This window comes from Rhincodon typus, chromosome 9, assembly GCF_021869965.1.
Source record: "Rhincodon typus isolate 14 chromosome 9, sRhiTyp1.1, whole genome shotgun sequence".
NCBI lineage: Eukaryota > Metazoa > Chordata > Chondrichthyes > Orectolobiformes > Rhincodontidae > Rhincodon > Rhincodon typus.
In genome coordinates this window covers 39,297,423-39,306,601 of record NC_063340.1, presented here as the reverse complement: position 1 = coordinate 39,306,601, position 9,179 = coordinate 39,297,423, and positions in this window count along the sequence as shown.

The following is a 9,179-nucleotide window of genomic DNA, read 5'->3' as shown; positions in this document are numbered from 1 at the left end:
CTTAAAGCTATTTAAACTAATACAGAAGATCAGAAAGAACCAATTTGAACAAATTGTGATACAGCGTATGCAAAAAAAGTGAAGAGTGATGTAAAATTAAAGGGTTGTGGTCAAGCGATCACCAGCCCAAAACAGAACATTCTAAATTGACTCACAACCAGAGAAATTGGGCTTGACATAAAAGTGGCCAAATTAAGTTAAACAGCAACCAGCAGCTATTGACTCAGAGAACATTGGAAACCAAGGCCAAAGAGTTTAAAAATGTTACAATCAGCCCAAGCATTGTGTATTAGATAAGTGTCAATCAGATGTTCTGGCATCTTGCCTACCTGAGGATGTGCACTTTACACCTCCTGGCATAGCAAGAATGAAGGATGTTGTCTTGAGCCCATTGGATGATTTGAACGCAGATCATGACCCCATTGGCCAAAGGCCACAGAACATTCTGGAAAGGTTGTGTATGAAGGGCATAAAAATGCACACACCTAACTGAAGAGGCAGTGAAGCCTCAGTGAAGGCTTGCAACAAAGACTTACAGCAAGACTTGTCACAGAAGATTAATCGGCAACTCAAGAAGAACCAGGAGAAGTTACGCCCTGATCTGCGAGACCCACCTTCCTGGAAGAGAGCCAACCCTACATCAGAGAGGAAGGAATTTCAACAGCCCAGCTCAAACACATGAATTATTGGGTGATTTCCTTTCTCAGATGGATAGAGCTAGACAGAGAGTAAATATTGTGCAAATTTCAGAAACTCCCCCCATAGTGTTTTAATCAGGATATTTTATTAATAAAATCAATTTGAACCTCAAACTGAATTCTATGTCCCATTGTCTGCATCACCAACAAGAGCACTTGATTAAACTGTTTTTAATACGTAAACTGGTTGAAGTGTCCAAAGTACAGACAACGCAATTATACAATTGCAAAGTTATTTCTAATACAAAAGTTACATTTAGTCATCTGTTTCACTTCTAAGACAAATTAAAACAATACTAGGGCAGTAGTATAGTTGTGACCACAATTTCTTGGTAAGGATTGCTAATGAACTAGGGAGATATAAACTCTGTTTTAGCTAACTTTGAAGTCTGAATGTTAAATGCAAATAAGAACCCTCGACCTCATAGCGATGTCTCTAAGATGTTAGTGTTTTGTCTTCACTCTCTTCCCACGATGCATTTCTTTGTCAAGTGAGGCCAAGCAAAGTCACATGATATTAAAATACTAAAATCTGCATTGGTTACAGTTAAGCAGAATAATACAATATTAGATTAATCAATGTAGACACTTTGTGTGATTTTAGCTAAATTAAATCAACAATCAAATGTTACTTCCCCTACTTACCCTACAATGGCCTGTGTTTTAAAAATGATCATTACCTTAAAGTCAGTGGAAGAAACAGTACAGACAAAGGGTTACTAGACCTGAAGCACTAACTCTACTTCCACCCCACAGAAGCTGCTAGACCTGCTAAGTTTCTCCAGCAATTTCTGGTTTTGCTGAAGAAATAGTACTGTTGGGTGTTCGTGCAGCAGGATATTGTTGTTCTGCAGCCAACACTCTTAGTATTCAAAACATGATCGAAATGTTGCTTCCTATTCCGGTATAGTTGGATGCAGATTGCAAAAAATAATCTAAAGGTAAAATTTGATTTTACTGCTGACCAAACAAAGAATGGAAATGAAGTCAACACAGTGTGGAGCTGGAAGAGCACAGCAGGTCAGGCAGCATCAGAGGAGCAGGAAAGTCGACGTTTCAGATCAGGACCTAGGAATGGAAATGAGGATGGCTTTAGCTTCCGGTTTCCTTTGGTTGTGCCTGTGAATATGTTGGTAGCTCATCCTGGACAATATAATGGGATGCAAGCCCTAAATCCTGGTGATCCTCAAGTCTTTCAGCTCAGGCATGCACTGCCTTTGCAATGTCAAGGGATATCACAAAACAAAATCCCCCGCGAAGAGCTTCCTGACATTAAGTGGAATGATGTACTGATGATCTGCGACTATTACACCATGATACTTCTATTACCTCCCATAATAAGGATGAGATATGGGCATCACTGTTCTGAATAATTCAATGAACTTTTATTACAGCTCCCGGTATTGACGTATGTATAGTACAATCTTAGGTAACTGCATGTCTGGGCTCAAGCAAATTTTCCTCCACTGCAAGAGAACAGAAGCACAGTAAGGTGGAGAGCGAGTGCTTTATAGCATTACGTTACAGGTCATGGTATGGAGGTGGAATCATGAGTTTGCCCCTTAAAGGCACAATAGACATCTGCTGCAAGACCTAGCGTAACATTTTCCACCAATGGTATTACACTAACTGCTGTCAGGAATTTAAAGATTCAGACTTGATCTCAATGGAATATCCTTTGATGTTCATGCAGTCAAGACAAATACAAAATGATATATCACTGCTACAGTTTACAGCTCAGTCACTGAATGGGTTTTGTCTTGGTTATCTTGTTATTTTAAAGCTAGTTGAATGGACCACCATTCACATTCTTTCACACAAGCTGCATGTTTGCTTGACTAGGAGGGTGTTTCTACAACCAATTTCACAATGCAGATGTTTTCATCTGGCTTTCTGTATCTGAGCATTCACAATTCTTCCTTCATGAATCAAAACGTTTTTCACTGTATAGAGACAACTGTTCAAGCATACGGTGTGCATTTTAGAATTTCTCAAATTACTGCATTGTCAAAGACAGAGTCTGATCTTCACAAAAACATATCGGTAAATCCATCAGTAAACCAATTGTTAGTAAACTAATGCATAATAATCTCATACAAGTTTCCAGTTTATTCTCTCCCATCATGATCAAGAGTCTTAAGTTGATAAGAAATTTAAATGATTAACTTGTTTTCTATCTTTGCTATTTTAAGAGAGACGTTAAGATTTTCACTTTACAAAGGATAATAGCTACTGATAAAACAACAGAGAAAAATTTGAGAGAATGTTAAATGTGTCAATACCATTGCATATTGCAATTTTCAGGTTATGGTATTTTATTAAATATTGAAGTCTTTAATACTGAGAACTGAAAGTGACCATTGTTAAGTGGGCGCCGAAATACTTACTTTCACTTTTCCTGACTACAGCTAAGGAATTCTTTAAGGCATACCTCAGTTTCTGCAAACCATATTGGGTGGGTGGGAACAGAAGCTCGTGGTCAGGAACAAATGCATCTTGGGCTCAAGGGGGTCAGGATCACAGTCTTCTGACCCAATTGATGGAGAGACATGAGGCACTTATGGCTCCACCTTGACTTTCAGCAACCAGGATAGAGCCACTGAGAACTTTGTGTGGACCCTTGTTGCTCAGCACATTAATTCATTTTGCTATATACCGCCCCATGTTTTTGACGCATCCCAGCCATTAAAGATATGGAAATTTCTCTGGTAGAGTTTTCGACATTAAAACCTGGACTGTTTTCACCACAAACTATTTCTTTACAAAACAAATCAAATGTCTGAGTTCACTTTCTATTACCGTTGATTGCATGTATGGGCAAATATGATATCAATGGATATGTGATGCATTTGCGATTTTTTTTTCTGGCTGTAGCAGAGAGCAAAATACAATTCTATCAAATAAACCCTCAGCGTTAGAAAGTAATCTTTGTGCACATCACTAGTGAGTCTCATCATTGATCTGTAATGATTTTGCTTAGGGCTGAGAGACTCCAGATCAATCGCGGGGTCAGTCCAAATAACCAGATTCTATTAAAATTTCTGAAATCACCCTGTAACCTGCCTAACTCGAACAAGTCGAAAGGTCAGTAGTGACTATAAATGACATGCCTATAAGATTGAAATTACAGGCGCAATGTCTCAAAACTAGCAACACTGGGACCAAGATCATGCCAGTTTTCAAAGGAAAAAAATCAAAATCTTTACTCAATTTTAGTAATTACAAAAGATTAGTTATTTTTAATAAAGATTGCAAAACAGAATACATAATAGTAAAGAAATAACATTTTGTAAAAATATAAACAAATAACAAGGTAATCAGGGCTGATTCCCAGGCTGCGCTGGATACAAAGTATGGGCGTTCTAAGCTGTGTCGGGTAGGGCCAAGGGTTATTCAAATCACTTGATGCATATGGAAAGGCTGGCACCATGCTCACTGCAACATGCCACCATGCCAATACAACACCTGGAAAAATTGCTCCACCAAATTATTTTTGTCATTTAACACCAATTCAAATTGAAGGATGGACCTTACAAAAATGCTTAGAAAACTCCACTTGTCAGACAAATTTGAGACACTTGCTTCAATTATTAAAAATGAGATTATCTTACATGAAAGAATGATTAGAGATTTTAAAAAATGTGTTTATTCATGAGACATGATGTCATCAGGAAAATCAGTATTTATTGTTTGATTCCATTTGTGATTTACTATATGGCATCCCACACAAAATATACCATACATACTTGTGTTTTCTTGAGTCAGAAATCTTGAAGTTTATTTTTACAACAATAACTACTGACGAGGCTACAATATCACATGCACACACATAGTCTGAGTTCTATGCTTACTGATGCTCATGTATAGTGCGCACACATAGCAGACTTTCTGAAGACTATACTAACTCCATTCTACAGACAGAGTAACTGAACATGGGCAGGTACCTTTATAGTGGAATATAACATCATGATACCATGGCACTGTCTTAAAGGTACAGGCCTGTCTGGTCTGAGAAGATGGTGATGAGCTGCCTTCTTGAATACAACTGGCCATTTCAAAAAACAATTAAGACTTAACCATATTACTGTGGTCTGGAGTCACTTGTAGGCCAGAGTATGTGAGAGTAGATTTTCTTACATAACAGACATTTGTGAACTAAATGGGCTTATACTAATCCAATAGGTTCATAGTCATCATTACCGACACTAGTTTTTATTCTGAAGTCATGTTTCCAATCATTAACTGAGGCCTCTGAACTATTCGTTCAGTAACATCATCACTAAGATACCATACACCTGCAAAGCTCTCTTCAACACCACAGTGGCCCCTTTCAATGGTATCATTTTAAAAGCTTGTTTATTCTCAAAGTCAACTATTGATCATCTTGATTATCGGATTAATTTATATGTCATCCTAACAAAGTACTACTGAATACCATCCATATAGGCGATATATTATGCCTCTTATTAGTCTCAATTACTGACAAAATGATGTACAGACAGGGTCAGTGCAGCTATGAGTCCCTTCAGGCTTCATTAAAACTGGAAACACAGAACATTTCTTCATTAGTAACAGTCTCTAAACTAACTAATAAGTTACTTGTTTGCCAAGGTTTGAAGTGGGAAAGAGATTAACTCGCATGAGGATCGATACTGCTTCTGCTGGCAAAGCTTCAATGTAATGCAGAGACACCTTTTCCAGTCTCAGTTTCGTACTTGGTCACAATTGAGACTCAGACTGATTGCTATTGTAACTGCAAGCTGTGAATATTTGAAACTTTCAAGCTACTGAGTTTTTACTAATTTTTTAAATGACTTTTCTTGCACAGTTAATTGCTGAAAATGTTAAGTCTGGATCAACCTTCATAATGCGATCAAGAACAATCAATAAATCTTTGTCCATTGAACTTATATATTCATTTATTGAAATACTTATTCAAATATACTACTTGAGTTATGCAATTGGCAATGGTTGCCTACTTTAGAATTCTGACCAAGATGAGACTTGTCTATTTGTATGGCCTTAAGGCATGCCTCCTCAAAGGTGGGATAGGGGTTCTGAATGGACAACCCAGAAGAAAGTTTTCTAATATTTTTACGCATCCAACAACTGACCTAATTAACCAACTGGCTGTCTGATAGACAGGAAAATCAACAAAGAAAATATAAGCAGAAAGGGAGAGAACATAAGCAGTGATGGGTGTAGGATAAGATCAGGTTTGAGTAATGGGAGATGATCGGTGAGGGGAAGGACCATGTAGAGCCATAAGCAAAGTGCCAGAGATTGTTGAAATCACATACAGAGAGTTTGAGGATGGTCAGTCGTAGAGTCATACACCACAGAAACAGACCCTTTGGTCCAACTGTCCATGCAGACCAAGCATTGTCTAAAATAAACTAGTCCCACTCGCCTGTATTTGGCCCATATCCCTCTAACCTTTTCCTATTCATCTAGCTGTCCAAGTGTCTTATAAATGTTGTAACTGTACCTGCATCCACCACTTCCTCTGGCAGTTTATTCCATGTACAAACCACCCTCTGTGTGAAAAAGTTGCCCCTCAGGTCCCTTTTAAATCTTTCTCTTCTCACCTTAAAAATGTACCCCCTAGTATTGAACTCCCCTACACTGGGGAAAAAAAACTTTGCTAGTCACCTTACCTATGCCCCACATGCTTTTATAAACCTCTATAAGATCACTCTTCAACATCCTACGCCCCCGTGAAAAAGTCCCAGTCTATCCAGCTTCACTCTTCAACTCAAACCCTCCAGTCCCACAAAATCCTGATAAATCTTTTCTGAACCCTGTCCAATTTAATGATATCCTTCCTATAACGGACAGACACAGAACTGTACACCGTACTCCAAAAGAGGCCTCACCAACATTTCCAGCATTTGTTTCCCATCCCAAATTTTCCTTTGAACTGAGTAGCTTGAGTTAACCACATTATTGTGGGTCTAGGATTGCCTGTCAGCTAGATCAGGCAAGGGTGGTAGTCTTCTTTCATGTAGGATATCCGTGAATAGAATAGTGTTTTTATGAATGTTGATGCTAGTTTCATGATCATGTTTACCAAGACTAGTCTTTATTTCCGGAATTATTAATTGAATTTAAATTCTACTAGCTCCCACTGTGGGATTCAAATCTTTGATCCCACAGCACTGACCTAGGCTTCTGGATTCTGAAGCTAGTGACATTACCACTACATCACAATCTCCCGGCCCCCCTATTCCACTACCCGTTGTGAGGAGAAGTGCTTCCTGGCAGTTGTAATTTTATGCTATGCCTTCTTGTTCTCAACTTCTCTACCAGAGAAAGTAGTTTGTCTTCATCTCCAACTTCATTCATCATCTTAAATGCATCAATTAAACCACCACTACAATTTGTCTGCTCGAGAGAATACAACCCTAGTTTAGGTAACCTGCCCTCATAATTAAATATTTAAGTTTGGCATTATTCTGGTGAATCTGTTCTCCATTCAAATGCTTACACATCCTTTTCTCAACTGCAGCGCCCAGAATTCAGATACTCATGAGCCAAAACTGTATACAACTACAGTGCAACTTCCATCCTTCTGGATTCCAAATGCTTCAAGATAAAACCAATGTTCAGTAGCCCTTGTTGATTATTGGGGTGCCTTAAAAACTGAATTTTCCACCTATTTACTGTGTAGCATGAGATTTCATTTAACAGTTATTACAGCAGAACTTACCTTTGCAAAATTCTAACGTTAAAATAAAGGGAAAAATTATGAAAAACACAGAGGTCATAACGCATTTTAAATAAGACCTATTTATCTGGTGCCACACGCACCCTACTATCAGTACCCAGTTTCAAAAGTAGGAATTATTTCTTCTTAGGAGTATGAGAACTAACCTTCAGATGAAGGTAGGCAAGGTGACGACCATCATCCACTGTCATTATGGAACTGAAAATGTGTAAGATTGTAGAGCTGACAAAAGTACTTGTTCTCCTTGTGTTTAATTCATTCATGGCATGTGACTATTGCTTGCAAGGCTAGCACTTGTTGCTCATCTCTAATTAGCCTTAATGGTAATCCACATTCTTTGAACCATTGCAGTCCATATGAAATAGATACAGACTCACGGTTGTTCAGGAGAGATTTCCAAGTTTTTCGACCCAGCGATAGTAAAGGAACAGCGATACATTTCCAAGTCAGGATGAAGGGAACTTACCATTGATGGGCATCCCAAGAATAAGCTTCCCTTGTCCTTCTGGATGGCAGAGATCAAGAGTTTGGATGGCACAACTGAGATTTGGTGAGTTGCAGCAGAGTATCTTGTCTACGGTACACACTGGTACTTCTGCACATTGGTCTTGGAGGCACTGAATATTTAAAGTAATGGTTCTTTGTCTTGTATGTTGTCAAGTTTCTTGAGTATTGTTGGAACCATATTCACCCAGGCAAATGGGGAGTATTCTATTACACTCCTGACTTATGCATTGTAGATAGTGGACAGGTTTTTGGACTCAAAAGAAGAATTACTTGCTGCAGAATTCTCGGACCTGATCTGTAGCTGCAGCAATAGTACGTATGGACCAAATAAATTTCTGGTCAATGGCTCATTCTGGGATGTTGACCAAGGAGATTTGCCAATAGCAATGAGATTGAACATCAAGGAGAGATGAACATTGCCTGATACTTGCATGGCACAAATGTTTCTTGCCATTTATCATCCCAAGCATGAATGATTTCCAAATCTTGCTGAATGCTAGCAGTACCCTTTTTAACATTTGAGGGACTGCAGTTGGTACTGACCACTGTGTAGTCATCAGAAAACATTTTCACTTCTGAGGTTACTTTAATGGGAAGGTCATTGATGAGGATGGTTAAACTTTAGACAGATATCTCACTGTCAGTATGTTAGTATACTTTTAAGAGATACAGTTTGTCAGTGTATCTTTGAGAGATTTGTTCAACATATCATCACTGTATCATAGCATGTGACCTGAGGGTATAAAGATCTTGGACTATCTTACCTAGAGTCATTTGAAGAATGACACACTGTTGAAAGAATGCTGCTCTCTCATAATCTATTAATTTAGTATTAGCCCAGGCACTAGGCAACTGAGAAATATCATGTTTGTACATAATAATAAATGTCTGTTGGATCCTTTGACACCACAATATCCATACTAAGTTTCGCAACAGGTACTACTTTGAGGAATAAAAACAAAATACTGAGGATGCTGGATATCTGAAATAAAACATAGAATGCTGGAGAAACTCAGCAGATCTGGCAACATTTATGGAGAGAGAAAGGAGTTAACATTTTGAATCCAGTATAACTCTTCTCCTACCTTGAAGAACACCTGCATTGATGTCTTGGGGCTGAAACGTTTAACCCCAACAAGCACAGCTGTCTTCCTTTTTGCCTGTGTTGAAAGCGTCGAGAGTTTTCACCTTGATGCACATTGTACTAAATTTTGTTAAGGCCCTTTGATGCCACACCCGGACGAATG